This window comes from Phacochoerus africanus, chromosome 1, assembly GCF_016906955.1.
Source record: "Phacochoerus africanus isolate WHEZ1 chromosome 1, ROS_Pafr_v1, whole genome shotgun sequence".
NCBI lineage: Eukaryota > Metazoa > Chordata > Mammalia > Artiodactyla > Suidae > Phacochoerus > Phacochoerus africanus.
In genome coordinates, this window is record NC_062544.1 from 260,327,874 (window position 1) to 260,344,709 (window position 16,836).

The window sequence follows — 16,836 nt, forward strand, 5'->3', positions numbered from 1 at the left end:
CACCTAAGACTATGATAATGTCACTAAAATTAAAATATTCAGTTGTCTCCTTTCCTGTAATTTTCTAATTATGACCTTTAGCAGATCAACTACTGTGTGAAGAGAATAAGAAAAGCCAAAGAAAATTGTAAAAGCATTCACAACAAAATATTTCTAGTACCTTAGGTGTCTCTCAAAACAATGCATATGGACATTGTTAGTCATTATACTGATAAGAAGAAATAAAATCCACCATGGCAACCCAAAATTTTCCTAGAATCTGTGGATGCATGAGTTCACTGTGTGCTTTTCAGTATTTACAGAGTCAGCTGTCACCTCTCAGTCTTCTAAAACTGATACGAGTTCAATATTGCACACATACAAGAGCCTTTGGGGAAAACAAATGATTCATTTAGATCTGTTCCCAAATCTCCAATTTATATTCTTCTTCAGATTCTGTGTTGTACCTTGGGTTTTTGAAAGAAGCAAATGCCAAAACTTCCACTTCTTTTTTTGGTTCATCTTTGAGATGCATTTTTACTTCTCCATGTTGTTCACCTAATAACTGCTTTTTTCCCCAAAATAAGCCCAAGGGCAATTTGATACAGCCAGCTTCCTTGAGCTTCTCATAACCAAAACCTCCATTTATATTTGCTCTAGGCTAATAATTCCGTGCCTGCTAAGCCCACCCCCAGCCTATTCACAGGGAATCCTTGAGAAGCAATCCTAAACCTTAGGAAGTCTCTGGTTTGGGGTTACAGTCAATTTAAGGATTATATAAAACTTGGAATTTATTATCTGGTTTTTCTTTTTTCTGTTTTTCAAAAACAAACTCCAGTGAATGATATTGCATGCAAAAAAAAAAGAACAAAATGTAAACTACTTTGATTTTTAATAGCTCTTTTTTAACTTACCTCCACTCTACCTCAAGACCAAACTTTGAATTGATGGGCTTCTTAGAAATGTTATATTATCAGTTCCTTCTCCTTTTCATTTGCTTCCTCCTTTTCATTCCTTCAAGAGTCCTGTAAATCATATGATTAACTTCCAAACCAAGACTGGTTGATGTGAGTGAATGAAATCTAATTGGAATACAATCGCCCCCCAAACGCTCGTAACATTTTTTTGTGCATCTAAATGTGATCTGAATTTCAGATATGGTTTTGTTTGACATTTATTTTCCTCCAGCATATATGTGCTACATTTTTACCTAAATTGGGTTGTTATCTTTTTCTGCCCTTTTGAACTTATGCTATACATTAACTATTATCCTGCTGAAATAAATTCCTTTGCAGATTTTATGTATATAGATGGTATTTCAGTTTCGTTTAAGAATAAATATTGAGTTATTTTGTCCCATAGAATAATTTATTGATTTTGAGAGTAAAAACCACTAGTACACTATTAAAAAGGATTTTATTGTTAATTTTAGAAATAATATTTTAAAGTACTTTCTTCACTTAAAGAAATATTTGGTCACTATAAGAAATCAGTTGGAGCTGGAAGAATAAAAATCTGATATTCAAAATATGTCAGTATTAATTTTAAAACAAAAGTAAAGAGAACTATTAGAAAATGCTGTGAATTTTGGTAGTTCCTGGGACTGCTGTTTGACTAGACAAGGTCTGAAACTCAATCTGTTTGTTTCTCTCCAGCTTCCATTACAAAATCACTTTCTTCTTTCAGCTCCAAGTGAAGTGAATTTATCTTTGAATTAATGGTTCCAAAATAAAGGAATCAAAAAAAAAAGGAATCATTAAGTATTTTTACACATAAAAAATTAAAATAAACCCTCACTACAAGGCAGAAAAGAAGTATGTACTTTTTTGTTGTTGTTGTTGTTGTTGTTGTTGCTATTTCTTGGGCCGCACCCGCGGCATATGGAGGTTCCCAGGCCAGGGGTCGAATCAGAGCTGTAGCCACCGGCCCTACGCCATAGCCACAGCAACATGGGATCCGAGCCGTGTCCGAAGCCTACACCACAGCTCACGGCAACCCCGGATCGTTAACCCACTGAGCAAGGGCAGGGACCGAACCCGCAACCTCATGGTTCCTAGTCGGATTCGTTAACCACTGCGCCACAACGGGAACTCCAGAAGTATGTACTTTTAAATCAAAAATGATACAATATCCATGGTATCTAGATTTCTTCTCAAGAAACAACAGAGAATTTCAGTGATTAGAACATATATGTTACCCGGAAGGTGAAAAAGAGACAAAGTTATAATTGCATAAAGAATTACAGGAAAAAGTGTTTTATCATATATAACTAGATGAGCCATGGGATTTTAGTTTTTTTGGTTTTGTTTTTAACTGTTTAAAACTAAAAATTTTTTACTCCTTTTTGCTATGATAGAATCTCCATTTCCCCATTTGAAGAGTTGCTCTTGGAATTTATACCAGCTCCAGTAATATAAAAATCACAGCCAAATTTGACAGCTTAGGTACCCAAAGACCCCGACATTAGCCTGGTTGGGGTTACACAGGCAATAGTAATTCTGCTACTTGTGTGCACATTTCTGGTGCTTAACAAAACCGATGCTGAAGAACTATGCTTGGCCAAGGAGGTAGATTTATGGTTCCTTAGGAATCCACCACTTGGGAGCATAGGGCCTTTGTGGTTAAAGACATCTAAATAACAATAAGGCAGTATCACAAAGCAGGAAACAGACCCTGGCTCTCTTCAGTTTTGGGTTATTGGGGTTTGGAGAGAGAAACTTATGTCTCCTGCCAGACGCAGTTTTTAAATATTTATAACTTGGTCACCCGTTATCACTTTCAACCACTTTGTCCATGAAGGGTGACATTTGTATGGCAAGTCATATTTCATTATTAGGTGAAACTCTTTTGAACAAGTGAAAACATTTGTCTTTAATGGTGATTAAATGCCTGACAAGTCAGAATCTTTACAGAGAACAAAATGAGCTAAGTGCAAAAACAGGTTTCCAAAAATAAATAACAAATGAATATAGGAGATTAATGCATCAAGTATTTCCAAATCAGGGAACCCAAAACATCCTCAAAGGAAAATTAATATTTTTTTATAAAACCCTACAAAATAACAGAATAAAGATATCCCTACAATGTAACATATGTAGTTATCAACTTTTTGATCACTTCTTTGCTTTTTTTTTTTTTCTGTAGTGGCTTCCTTTCATTAAATATTTTTACCCTGACAGTATAGCTACTTGCATACACTTCTGTTTCTTAAGCAGTGCTTCAATTCAGTCCAGGAATCATGAAATATTTTCAACTTGGTCCTTTATTGGATTAAATCTATTCGAATAGAAATAAGGTAGCAATGAAACCTCTGAGAGATGATCATATTTGCACAGGGCAAATCATAAGCATGTCGGAGGCTTTTTTTCTAAGTCTATGACATAAACATATTGGTTTAAAAAGGGTAAAAGATTGTCTAAGTTGTCAGTATGATGCAGAAGAAATGAAAAAAAATTCATTAAGCAAATACTGTGAATACCATTAATCAGGGCTGAAACTCATAAGTAAACACGCCATTCTGGAGGTATCCTAAATTTCTTTCCCTTTTCAATTCTTGGTCACATTAATTCAGAGAGCTTAATCTCGTACTTTAATCGCTACCTCTCTGATTTTCTTTGCATCCAGGAAACTAACCTGGAAGCTTAAACATGTGTTGTTGTTTGAGAAGTAGAAGTTCTGGCTTTGGAATTAGGTCCAATTTTCACCCCACAGAAAATAATAGACCTAAATCTAATTATTTATAAAACTTGCTTAGATGGGATTGGTGGGTGACAAGAAAATATATACTAATCAGGTACAAGGTTAGGCATGAGAAATGAATTTTACATATAAGACAAAAATTTATTTCAAAATAAATATTTTTAAATTTATTTCAAAATAAATTTTGAAAAATTATCTGCTAATGATATTTTCAAAATCTCTGAAAGAGCTTAAAATGTGCAAAATACATTGATTTAGGCTGAGGTTTTAATTTTTTTTTTTTGGTAGAACTATTTCTTATAGCACTTAGAAATTTTGGTGTGCTAGACTGGTTTTTCTCTTCTACCAGGTTGCATCTTCCTTAAAGGCCATATCCATGTCTAATTTAGATTTCCTCTCCATGCATCTACGGGTCTCTATTTAAGGTAGCCATTCAAGTATCTGTTGAATGCAGCCTCCATGGCACCCTTTTGCAAAGTAAGACTAAGAGCATGCTACCTCTAGGAAGATGCCAGTCTATTCAAGGTGGTTGATGGAAAAGTATGTTTAGTTTTAGGACAATCATGTTCCTTGAAGCCTCTACCTATTTTGAATCCTTTTTGAAACTAGTCCCATTTATTCAGAAATAAGAAAGGGTAGTATTAAGGAAGCTCCTTTGGAGGAAAGTAATATCCTGTGTCAGGGTTTCTTAATTCAGGCTCAAACAGTGGTCTGAGTCACAAATGGACAAAGTCTTATGGGATTGAAGGTCTCATTTTTTAGTATACCCCAAAGTATAGTATAATATAGCATAATTTTTTTTCTTCAAGTGCTTGGAAATGAAATTAGGAAAACTATGATAGTTTGGGAATGATGGGCTTCTCTTTATTTGAATGTGCATAGTCAGAGGGCCCTGTGTTTTTGCTGAAAACTATGTAGTTGTCACTGTCCTTATCAAAGTCACTCTATATCAGCATTTCAAGAGCTTACCTTGGAAAGTTATGAAAGTTCAGAGTTAATGACCATGCTAAATTTTGGCCAAGCAATCCAAACGTTCATCTACAATTTTGTATGGTGCTAAATCTATTCTAGAGGTGAAACTTAGCAAAATACAAGCAGACACACATTATTTAAAAGGGATGATGAGTCCTTACTTTGTTGGGTCCTTAACCCACTAAGAAAGGCCAGGGATCCAACCTGCATCCTCCTGGATGCCAGTCAGATTTGTTAACCCCTGAGCCACAACGGGAACTCCTGTATATCTAAATTCCTATAGGTAAATGCTCTCAAGTCCGAAATTCCAAATCTAACTTAAGCAACTTATGTCCATTATTTTATCAATGATCAAGTTTATTTTCCTCTCCACCCTCGATATCCTTTGTTTACTTCATATATTAATAATTATACATGTTCAACTAATATAACATTAAATCTATAAGAACAATCATGGTTTACTAAGAATATATGATGAAATGTATAAAACTTTCATTTAGAAATGGAGCTCTTTCAAAGGTCCAACTAGATCATTTATATATAAAACATAAATGACAAATTTTTCAGTTGTTTTATTTTGTCATGTATTATCTTCCTACGTGCGTTATTCATTCTCTGCATGTAAAAAGCGTCGACATTGTTATCTACAGAAATGCCTTAGGTAAAAAGAGGATAGAAACAAACAAGTAGTTTCACTCACTGTACCAAATTGCTTAAATTTCAAAAAGACCTAATGTGCAAAAGGCAAAATCATCCCCAAATCAATGAACAGAATATACTGAGGCTTAGTTATAAACAGTACAGGGGCTTGTCTGCCGGAAAGGGATCAGAAATAGAATAAAGAGATATACTGGTCATCTTATCCTAGCCCAATCCCTACTCACCCGCCCCCCTTCACCTAAGCCAGTACATGCCAAACAAGCACCAAAAACAACCAATAAATGAAAGGAAACTCAAAGGTCACTCAGGGTCATTATTTTCACATACCTTTGAATAATGAGAGCATCACATGTCAGCTAGAGGAGAACAAAATGTCACATTCTCCAGCTAAAGGTCAGCCTCGGTCAAAGGTCACAGAAGGGAGGCCAGGAAATAACCTAAGAGGTTAAGCCGGGTGCACAAAGAAAGGTCACCAAATGTCAATGAAAGCATGCAGCTGTTTGGAGATGAAAACAACTGAGGCACCCTTTTGTGCTGACATCGGCCAGAAAAAATGTCTCTGCTGACATTTTTTTTTTTTTTAAAGCTGGCAGTTTTATAGGACATTGACATTAATGTACCCAACCCTGAATTAGCCTTTTTAAAAGCAACAGTTTGGAAGTTAAGTGCAGCAGTTTCCAAAGAGTCATAACCATGACATTTTTATTTCAAAAGATTAATACAGCAACGGACTTCTAACACCAAATTTAGATTTCATTGGCGCTCTTTCATGGTGACAATGTGTTAGAACTAAGCCTGAGGACAGGTAGCAATCAGTAACCAGCATTTTCATATTTTTAAGAACTATTATTATCCTTTTAACTAAAATGTACTCAGAAGGCCCAGCCTGTTACAGGACTGAATGATATGAATGATTTCACATTTTACTGAGCTTGACAGTTGGAAGTTCTTGATCTAGTAATAAAACCCATTCAAAAGAAAGAAAAAAAGACTGACACGTTTGCAACTCCATTTTGAAGGAATTTGCGCAAAACGCTTGTAGGGTTAATCCCTATCTATGGGGGTTATCGATCCCTTTTTCAAAGTAATGATTTCCTTTTTAAATACCAGCCCTCAGAGTAGCGATGCTCAGAGGTGGGAGTAGGGTTTCCAAGAACTCTCAGACGTCAATCTCTATGGGAAGGAATTCAGAGAAAACAGGTACTTTGAATTATTCAGCTACTTAACTTATGGTTGATCCCTGACAGCTGCTTCAGTCTTCAGGATATATGGATATGTGTATAAGTGAGTCCATTTTATACACACACACACACACACACACACACACACACACACACACACCTGATACTGATCCAGCATTAGCAGCTGTTTCCAGACAGCATTAGAACATTCCTCATGTATAAACATCCTTTACTGATTCACAGGCACAAGACCATGTTTTAAATGCATGATGTACTTTTCTGTTCTCAAGGCTCCAACAAGTGGCCCCGATTTATGACTTGGGCAGCTCCATTTTTTTGCCAAACCTTTCTGCAACAGGCATCTTCTTATTCACCTTTGTTCCAATGCTACATGTTCTTAAAAGGAAGAACATTGTAAGTTTATAAAATAAAACCAGGGTAAAAAGCCCCATAGAAAACAAACTGTAAAGATTATTTCAAAAGCACGAGAAAACTCCCTTGCATCTCTCTTCCAGATGATTCTTTTTTTGTTTGTTCCTCTATAAACTCCCAGGGAGACTGCCAAACAATAACATTCACCCCAGGACTACTTCAGAACTCACCCATAGGTAAAAGTACCTTCCTACCTAATGGGCCCTAGATGTATGAGGCCTGTCAGGAGAACATCGTAAATCGTGGAAATGAGAAGAAAGGGGGGCAGGGAGAACTCCACAAACCCTCTGCACTTAGGAGAGCGAGTTATTTAACACATCAGGGAAGTGCATTTAATAAATGAAGTCAGTGACTTGAACATGTCATATTCGATCTATACAGAGGTTGCTGAACTTTCTTTAAAAAGTCATTTTTATGCGGGTTGCTTTTCTTATGAAATTTTCTACACCTCCAGTGTATGAAATGGATATGTAAGCAGCTGATTGAGAAATAGCTTAGGTCAAAGTTAATAAGAAAAGCAGAAGTTCTAAAAGCAGGCTATCTTTTTTTCCCCTTAGAGTTCAAGAAATTCCATACAATTTGGCCATGACATATTAATATTTCTGACACAAGGCTTCTTTTTTTTTTTTAAATCTGCCCCCAAATAACTGACACATGGGCAGTAATAAATGTAGAAGGTATTCCATTGCTGGAACTACAAAGATAAACTTTTCCCCTCTAATTTCGTTCATTAGCCAGTTCTTTAAACATAGAATGATGGAGGGCTTAGTCTGGGAACAAGTAAAATGATAATCAAAGATTTGGAGGGATCACATATTGTCTTAAAATGTTAGAACCATAGAACTTAAAGAGTGTAGAAGCTGCTGAAGAGTAAAGAAATAAGGAGTATGTAGAATTAGACGCCCCTCCGGGAGAAAAAAAGCAAAATATTCAGCAAGTATATCAACAAATAACAAACGGCATAGTTATCTTGGAAAATGTTTTGTATCCTGTCAGCCTTTCCAAATCCCTTTCATTTTTACATTGTAAATGTCTCTGGGTTATTTCGTCACACAAAAGAATATAACACCCCCACCAAATCAAAATGGGTTGGGTGCCCCATGAGAGATTTAACTGAAACTTGGAACACACACAGGGAGGCTTATCAGATAAACATGTGCCAAATCGAAGACTATCTACTCTAAAGTGGATGCTATAACTTCTCTGAAAAACCATCCCCTCATCTTCAGATGCAGTGAAGTTTATATGATGTTCTTAAACTTTGAAACAGAAATCACATTTGACAAAAAACAAGCAATCAAACCAAAACAAAACAAAACCCAGAATACTACAAAGGAAAACAACAACAACAACAACAACAACAACAAAAAAAAAAAAACCTCACTTGATTTTAGAAGGTTTGGAAAAGTCACACAATGTACACATTACTCATTGCCAGAAAAGAAGAAAAAAAAAACAAACCCTCAGTATTTGAAAACTTGTGTATTTGCACACTTGTGTGCAAATTATTCTCCAAATGCCCTGAAATCATTGACTCTTCTGCTTTATACTAACTTGACATATTTTTTTTTGTCAAGTCATGGTTCTTTTTCTAGTATCTGAAAATGTGCCAAACTAAATGTCAGTGCCTCCATAAGGAAGATTTAGAGTTCCTTTTGGAGCAGATAGAAGCCTCAAATGACAAACGTGCTTATTCTGAACGTCCCTCTTGCAGGTGTGACTTACCTCAGAACAAGGTCAGAGAAGGCAGCAGGGAGAGCTACAATTTGTTTGACTTGACATTCCCGGGTATTTCCCTTTGTTATCCCTGGAGCATCATTCTGTGGCAGAGAGAGAGCAAGGCCAGCGCCTGCTTTCAGGTACAGCTGGCTGATAGCCCTACATACAGAGAGCTGCAGCGGATTTCGCTTTATGAAAAGCTTCCATTTGACTTTAATACTGTTAAAGCATTGCAGGGGCACTGTTGGAAGTCTTTCCTCAGGCCAGACTCTGGCTGAAATTTGCCCCCTCTTCCTCCTTCTTCAGCTTGTTAGCTAAACTTTAGCAAACACACATGGCTGCGGAGTGGCTGGCATGGCACAGGCGAGGTGGGAGGTCCAGGCAAGGCCCAGTGTCCTTGAGTCCATCAATTCTAAGATAAGTCTAGAGGATGAAAGGACAGGAGTCAGGCATGAGAAGGTTTTGGCACTCAGTCAAACTTTCCTGTTTACCCAGTGGAGGGCAAAGGCAGTTCTGGAACTTAGGAATACGAAGTCATGAAGTTGTTTCCCACATTCAAGATATTTAACAGAGGGTTAGAACACCCTACTCCGGAGGTTCCAGCAGTACTGCCTGCTATTAGATTTGGCTTCCCTATTGGGTCACCACCCTGCCGGGGACCAAAGGGACAAGGTGTTTATCTCAGTGAAAAGAAATTTCCTCCCTCCCTGACTCATTGCCCTTTCTTGCCTTGACTTCACACAGCGTCACATACTGATGTTTTGGTGCATAACTAAGGCAGCATTGGGGAATTTAAGGGTATCATCTCTCTCTATTATTTGCACAGTATACGTCTATTTTCAGATTTTCAGTGAACTGAAGTTTCGAAGCCATTCTCATTTTAATCTTATGGAATTCTTCTAGATGTGAAAAAAAGACATTCTCCCAGCCTGATCTCAGTCTTAACGATGAGACCTGCCAAGCTTGGAGAAATTCCTACCCTGTCTTTCTGTTCATCTCTTTAGATCCCCTCCTTGAACTTTATTTCACAGCACCTGAACCTACCTGTACCTGTCCATTATCCCCTTGTAGGGCTTTTCTGCTGGAGGCTATTCCTAGGCTTCTTTCCAACCTAATGTTTTTGGCTTTTGTCACCTATGCCTGCATTCACCAAGCAATCCCAACAGATATCCTCTACACATTTCCAACACTGAGAATGACACTGCTTTTTTTTTTTTTTTTTTTTTTTTTTGCCTTTTAGGGCCATAGATGTGGCATAGGGAAGTTTCCAGGCTAGGGGTCGAATCAGAGCCAGGGCTCCCAGCCTATGCCACAGCTGTAGCAATGCAGGATCAGAGTCATGTTGGCAACCTACACCACAGCTTGCAGCAACACCAGATCCTTAACCCACTGAGTGAGGCTGGGTATTGAACCCCTCATGGATACTAGCCAGGTTTGTTTCCACTGAGCCACAATGGGAACTTCCAGAATGACACTGATTTTGAAACTCAGCTACACTGCTAGGAAAACTCCCTGAATACATCTAATCACCCAAATTAAGGAAGTAAGTCTTCTTTGACAAAGTGAGCGAAATGACCTATTTTAAACTAAAATACTGAGAAAATGTCTACTTATTCTCAATCCAAAGGTGAAAAAGTGGAAAAAAAAAAAGGAGTCATAATGAAAATGAATGATCTCCTCTTATAACCCTTCCATTAGACGAACGGACAATACTTGGGTAATGATGTTCAATTTACTCATAAAAAGATAAAAGGGCATTTCTTTTTTTTCTGTGTGTTTCCCTTGGGAGAGGCCCTTTGGCAAGGGAGGGTTTTCTGAAAGTGTAAGGGACAATTTCCTTATGCAGGTCTGCAAGGACTCTTTTATTCCTGACATTTCCCCCTATTCATTTTCATCTTTCCCTTCTAAATGCAATGGATGTCTATGCACATACTTTTTAATCCAAATACAAAAATGGATGGACATGTAAGTCCCATATTACCTGACCTTTAAGTTAAAAACAATCTTTAAGCAGTCTTCAGCTCCTAGGGATAGCAAGATATAGAATTCACTCTGCATAGGACTAAAATGAAGAGACATCCATGATAAGACTCTACAAAGTTGTAGGCAGGGTTTCGGGAACAAAATAAAAGCTAGTGAGTCACCCAGAGATTAGCAACATTTCTATTTCTTAGGCTGAAGAAATTAGAGAAGAAATGGTGTTCCCAGAACCCAATGACAACTACAACCATGGAGGAAAGACTGCCCAATCATGAGTTGTAGTTTTGGAGGGACACAGCAGCAGCGCTAAAACATGGGAGGAGCAGGGAATCCAATCTTTTGATCTTTTGCCAATGCATCCTGTGGTCTGAAATCAATCAATAATCTCCCAGCAAATATAGCTGCTGCAGAGGTTAACCTCCTGAGGCATAGAGCAGAGAGAAGATGGGTGGAAAATTTATCTGTACTGAGGTGAGTAACTAGCACCAAACTTGCCCTTTAAAGATTTAGGGAATAGAGTGGGGTTCATCATAGGATCTAGAAATAACTTTAAGGAATTTAGACAAAACTACTATTCGAGAGACTGGTGCTATAGACTGAATTGCATCCCCACCCCCCATTCATATGTTGAAGTCCCAACCCCCACTATGACTGTATCCAAATAGGATCTTTAAGAAATAATTAAGATTAAATGAGGTCATAAGGATGGGACTCTGATCTGATAGGTCTGTGGTCTTATAAAGGGAGAGAGAGAGGGAAAGAAAATTTTCTGTCTTCCATGTGAGGACACAGTGTGAAAGCAGCTATCTACAAGCAAGAAGAGAGCTTCTCACAAGAAACAGAATCAGCCAGCACCTTGAACTTCCTAGCCTCCAAAACTGAGAAAATATAGTTCTGTTCTTTTATGACACCCAGTCTATGGTATTTTGTTATGGCAGTTTGAGAAGACTAATACAGCTGGGGCATGGATTAAAGACATAGTGCTACAGAATACAGGCTTCGAATGACACAGATCAGAAATATTAAGAGTGACTCTCTCACTTGTGGATTATAGATCTTGGGAAATATTCTGAACCCCAGTTTTCTGTTAGAACAATGAGTACACCAATTTTTACATTATTTGGTTTAAAAAATCATATATATTTTCCTTCTAGTATATTTTCCTTTTTATGAAATACATCCTTTAGAACACCCATCACGAGGGATTGTTGCTAAAAGCGCGGTGTTTGTATGTCTGATAATATCTTTATTTCAACTAGTTTCACTGAGAATATAATTCCTTGATAGCTATTTTCTTGCACTTGGAAGATTTTTTTCATCATCTTTTGGTTCCTATTGTGGTTGAGTCATTTCTCTGTAGATATTTTGGCTGTGCTCTGTGTTTTTTGGTGAGCTTCGATTTCCCGGGTATATACTTTAATGTTGCTATCTAATAAGTTTCAGTGAGTTTGCCTGAATCTGTGTTCAAGTCTGTCATCAGTACTGGAAAATTTCCAGGCGTTATTTCTATCTTTACTGAATTTTCTCCATTCTCTATATTCTTCTGTAAAATTCTGACCAGGTGCAAGCATGGCCTTTTAATTTTGCCCTAATGTCCCTTAACTTTCATTTCATGTTTTCCAAATCTTTAACCATGTTGTATTTTGAGTCATTTCTTTTGCTCTATTTTGCTATTGTAAATTCCTTCTCCAACCATGTCTGCTATGCTGTTAAAACTTTACACCGGGTTTTCAGTTTCAATAACTATGGTTTTTATTTATAGAAGTACTTTTTATATCTGTTTGATCAATTTTGAAGTCTCTTAGTCTTCAATAACATGTTGGAAGACTTCTTTTTCTTTCGTTTAAATATATTGAGCATTGCTCATCTTTTTATTGTAAACTCAATAATTTCAATATCTGAAGTTTTTATGAATTTGATTCCACTCTGGGTTTTTTTGTGTGTTTTTTTTTTTTGTCTTGGTGTTTTATTTACTGTTGTATTTTGTTTGGTATTGTTTTCATTGTTGTGTGTACAGGCTTGATGAAACTCTGTCTGTTCCTCTATTGAGAGTGTATACCTCCAGAAAATATTTGCATATCCTTATGCCATCCTTCAGCAGGCACTACCAATAAGGATATGATGTAAATGTCAGAAAACAAGCCTTTATTGGGCCTGGTTTGTGCTTATGAATTCCCAGGAGTGATTTTTTTGTTTGTTTGTTTAATATTTCTTTTTGGAGGTTAATTCACATAATGTAAAATGTATTTTATTGTGTGCATTCAGTGGTTTTTAGTACATTTATAACATTGTGCAACCATCACTTCTATCTAGTTCCAAAACATTTTCAGCACCCCAAAAGGAAACCCCATACCATCAAGCAAATCATTTCCCATTATGCCTTCTCCCCATCATGTAGAAATTATTAACTTGCTTTCTGCATGTATAGATTTAACTCTTCCATATATGTTATACAAATGGAATCATCAGTACATGATGTTTGGGGTCTGGCTTCTTTTATTTAGTACATTTTTAGATTCATTAATCAATACTTTACAATATTTTATGGCTGAATTCTATCATGTGTGCAGATTAAAATATGTTTTTCCTTTCACCCCCTGATGGACATTTGGGTTGCTTTTACCTTTCTAATAGTGCCACTATAAACATTCAGGTGCAAGTACAAGCTCTTGCTTGAATATCTGTTTTCAGTTCTTTGGGGCATATGCCTAGGAGGTGAATTATTTTTCATATAGCAAATCTATGTTTAACTTCTTGGAGAATCAAAAAATGGTTTTCCATAGTGGCTGTACCATTTTCAATCCCCATGTGCAAAGTATGAGTGTTCTAATTTCTCTATCCTTGCCAACACTACTTCTTCTTTTTTCCTTTTATTTTTTAATAATTAATCTAGTGAATGTGAAGTGATATCTTCTTGGGGTTTTGATTTATGTTTCATTAATAATTAATGATGTTGATCATCTTTTCCTATCCTTTTGGCCTTTGTATTCCTTCAATAATTTACCCATTTTTTAACTCGGTTGTTTTTCATTTTGTTGTTGACTTTGTCATTTTTGTTCTTTCCCCATTGAATGGTTCTGGCACCAAATTAATTGTCCACAAGTGTATGTGTTTATTTCTGACGTTAATTTTGTCCATTGGGTTATGTCTGTTCTTGTGCCACTACCACACTATTTTGTAGCTTTATAGTAAGCTTTGACATCAAGTGTACAAACTAACTTTGTTCTTTCTCAATATTGTTTTGGTTAATCAAGGCCTCTTGCAGTTTTATTTGCATTTTATGATCAGTTTTTCCATTTCTATAAAAAAAGGTCATTGGGATATTGATAAGGACTGCATTTGATCTATAGGTCATTTGGGTAGTATTGCCATCTTATCAATATTAACTTCCAATTCATAAATACTGGATATCTTTACATTTACTTACATCTTCCTTCATTTCTTTCAGCAATATTTTGCAGTTTTTAGTATACAAGTATAGTACATCTTGATTAGATTTATTCCTAAATATTTTGTTATTTTTGATGGTATTGCAATTTTTTAAATTTTATTTGCAGACTGTTCATTGTTTTTGCATGCTGATCTTGTATCCTGCAACTTGATTGAATTTGTTTATTAGTTTAGGTTTGTTTTTATTTTATTTTATTTTTTCCCCTTCACCAAGACAAAGTACAGAGTTAATTTTCCTGCCAGACAACTTTTACAAGACAGAGTTTTGTTTTGTTTTATTTTGTTTCTAGCTAACCATTTCACTGAGGATTTTTTGGAGTTCTGGCTTTATGTGAAGTTCTGATCCAAGACTCTGTCTTTAGGATCTTCATGTTTTGTCTCTTACAAGCTCATGTAACCTAGTAATATCAAGGTTCCAGCTCAGATGGTTCTGGAAATCACCTGTAGGTCAGTCAGCACTCTTTGTTCTGGATTGGTACTTCAGTTTAGTTTAGCTTTTCTTGTCAACTCAGTAATGTGAGTGAATGTGCATGTGTTTTCGCATGTGTTTATATTTTCTTCAGCAACTTAAATGTTTCTCAATAGATGGGTTTTACAAGATATTTTCCCTACTATATTATAAGAAATGAACACCCCTGTTCAAAGATTCCATGAGAATTAAACTGGGATTATATTTACAAAAATACATAATGGGACCTGTTACATAGTTCTTTTTTTTTTTTTTTTAATTGTTATTTCCCCAACACATTTTTTTTTCCACTGTACAGCATGGGTATCCAGTTACACATACATATATACATAGTTTTTTCTCCCTTTATCATGCTCCATCATATGTAACTAGACATAGTTCTCACTGCTACACAGCAGGATCTCATTGTTAATCCATTCCAAAAGCAACAGCTTGCATCCACTAACCCCAAGCTCCCAATCCATCCCACTCCCTCCCCCTCCCCCCGGTAACAAGTCTATTCTCCAAGTCCATGATTTTCTTTTCACATAGTTCTGACTCAATAGATGTTTTTATGAACTGAATAATTTCACCCCCTCAAAAAAATTTGTATGTTGAAATCCTAGTTCACAACATGATGATGAGATTTGAAGGTAGGGCCTCCTGGAGATAAGTAGGTCATGATGGTAGAGCCCTCATGAATGGGATTAGTCCCCTTATAATAGGCCAGAAAGCTAGCTTACTTTCTCTGCCACGTGAGGATGTAGAAGACTGCTGTCTATGAGCAAGGAAGTTAGTCCTTGCCAGACACTGAATCTGCTTGCACCTTGATCTTGGATTCTTGGCCTCCAGAACTGTTAAAAACAAGTTTGTGGTTTAATCCATCCAATCTATGGTATTTTTGTTATAGTAATTAAAATTAACTGAGACAGATATTATTTCACTGCTATATATATTACAACAGAATGTGCAAGAGATGGATAATGATATACCACTGGTTATTTTAGCTTTGAGATCTAATGAGTAACTGAAACTACTGTGATGAAAAATTCAATGTGAACTTGAATATTGCTGGAGATGTATGACTTACATACATCTGTTGTCCCTCAATGCTCACTGAAATATTGCTCCTTTCCAGGTCCCCACCATAGAAAGTTTCACTAACATGATAACAACAAAAATAGGTGATATGAATTTTTGATTACTTTCGGTGTACCTTGTAAAAATGAGATTTCTGTTTTACCATCCTCAACTTACATATTTTACTGTTGTACATAATTAATGTTGAAGGAAAACCAACCAGAAGAAACCTGAAGCTATGTTCAAATATTTTACTCTGCTGTATTCCTATGCATGAAAGCATGGCGACTCCTAAGGAAGAGCGGACAAACTAAGTTCCAAGGAAACTCACACGGAGTATATATAAGGGGCAACCTCAGTCTAAACCAACAAAATGAAAGTCTGGGAGAGAGAATTTCATTACGAAAAATGACTAACGTAGAATTTTAAAGTGAATTGAACTTTTATTCTTCAAAGTAATGGTTCTTTTAAAGCAAACTCCAGATGCCAGTTCCTTATTGATCCAACCTAAGCACTAATGATCTTGTGTCTGTTCAATCCCTGGATTTCTATCTTCTTGGAAGTTTGAGAAATGTTTTTCTACAGTTAAAATGCTAGGTATTCAGAATAGCTAACTGTTCAACTGTTAACTACATGCTCTCTATATAATAACTTTAAAAATATGTTGATGTATATTTATCAGACACATCAATTTGAAATTATGCTGACAAAGGTAATTTTTGTTTGATGTCTCATAAAATGCTCATATTAAAAAAACATGCCTTTTTTTTTTACCAATTTTAGTCATGAATTTGTTCTGATACTTAATACTTTTTTGTCTCATTAGCAGCAAATTTCATTGTGTCCTTTGGATTTGAGACATTTAGGGCTTTCTTCAGCTTTAAAACTGCTTAGTATTACATGACTGTTTGGGTCAGGCTTACTGTACATGAATGCATAGTTATATCATTATATTATAAGAAGCTAATTGCATTGCCTGTGCTAATGAATTATTCATGATATAATCACATAAATTCACTCCATGCTGATGCTTTATTTTGCATACTAATTTGACCATGATGCATTGTTCACATTTTGATCTAGAATGATCTCAGATAATGACCTGTTTGCAGATATAGGGTTTTACATTGACCTCAATATTCCTCTTTTCTCTAAACATTGTTCCATGATGTGTATATTTCACCAGGGTGGTAAAGGTCATTGAGAGTCAGAGCCCTACTAATAATTTTTTAAAGC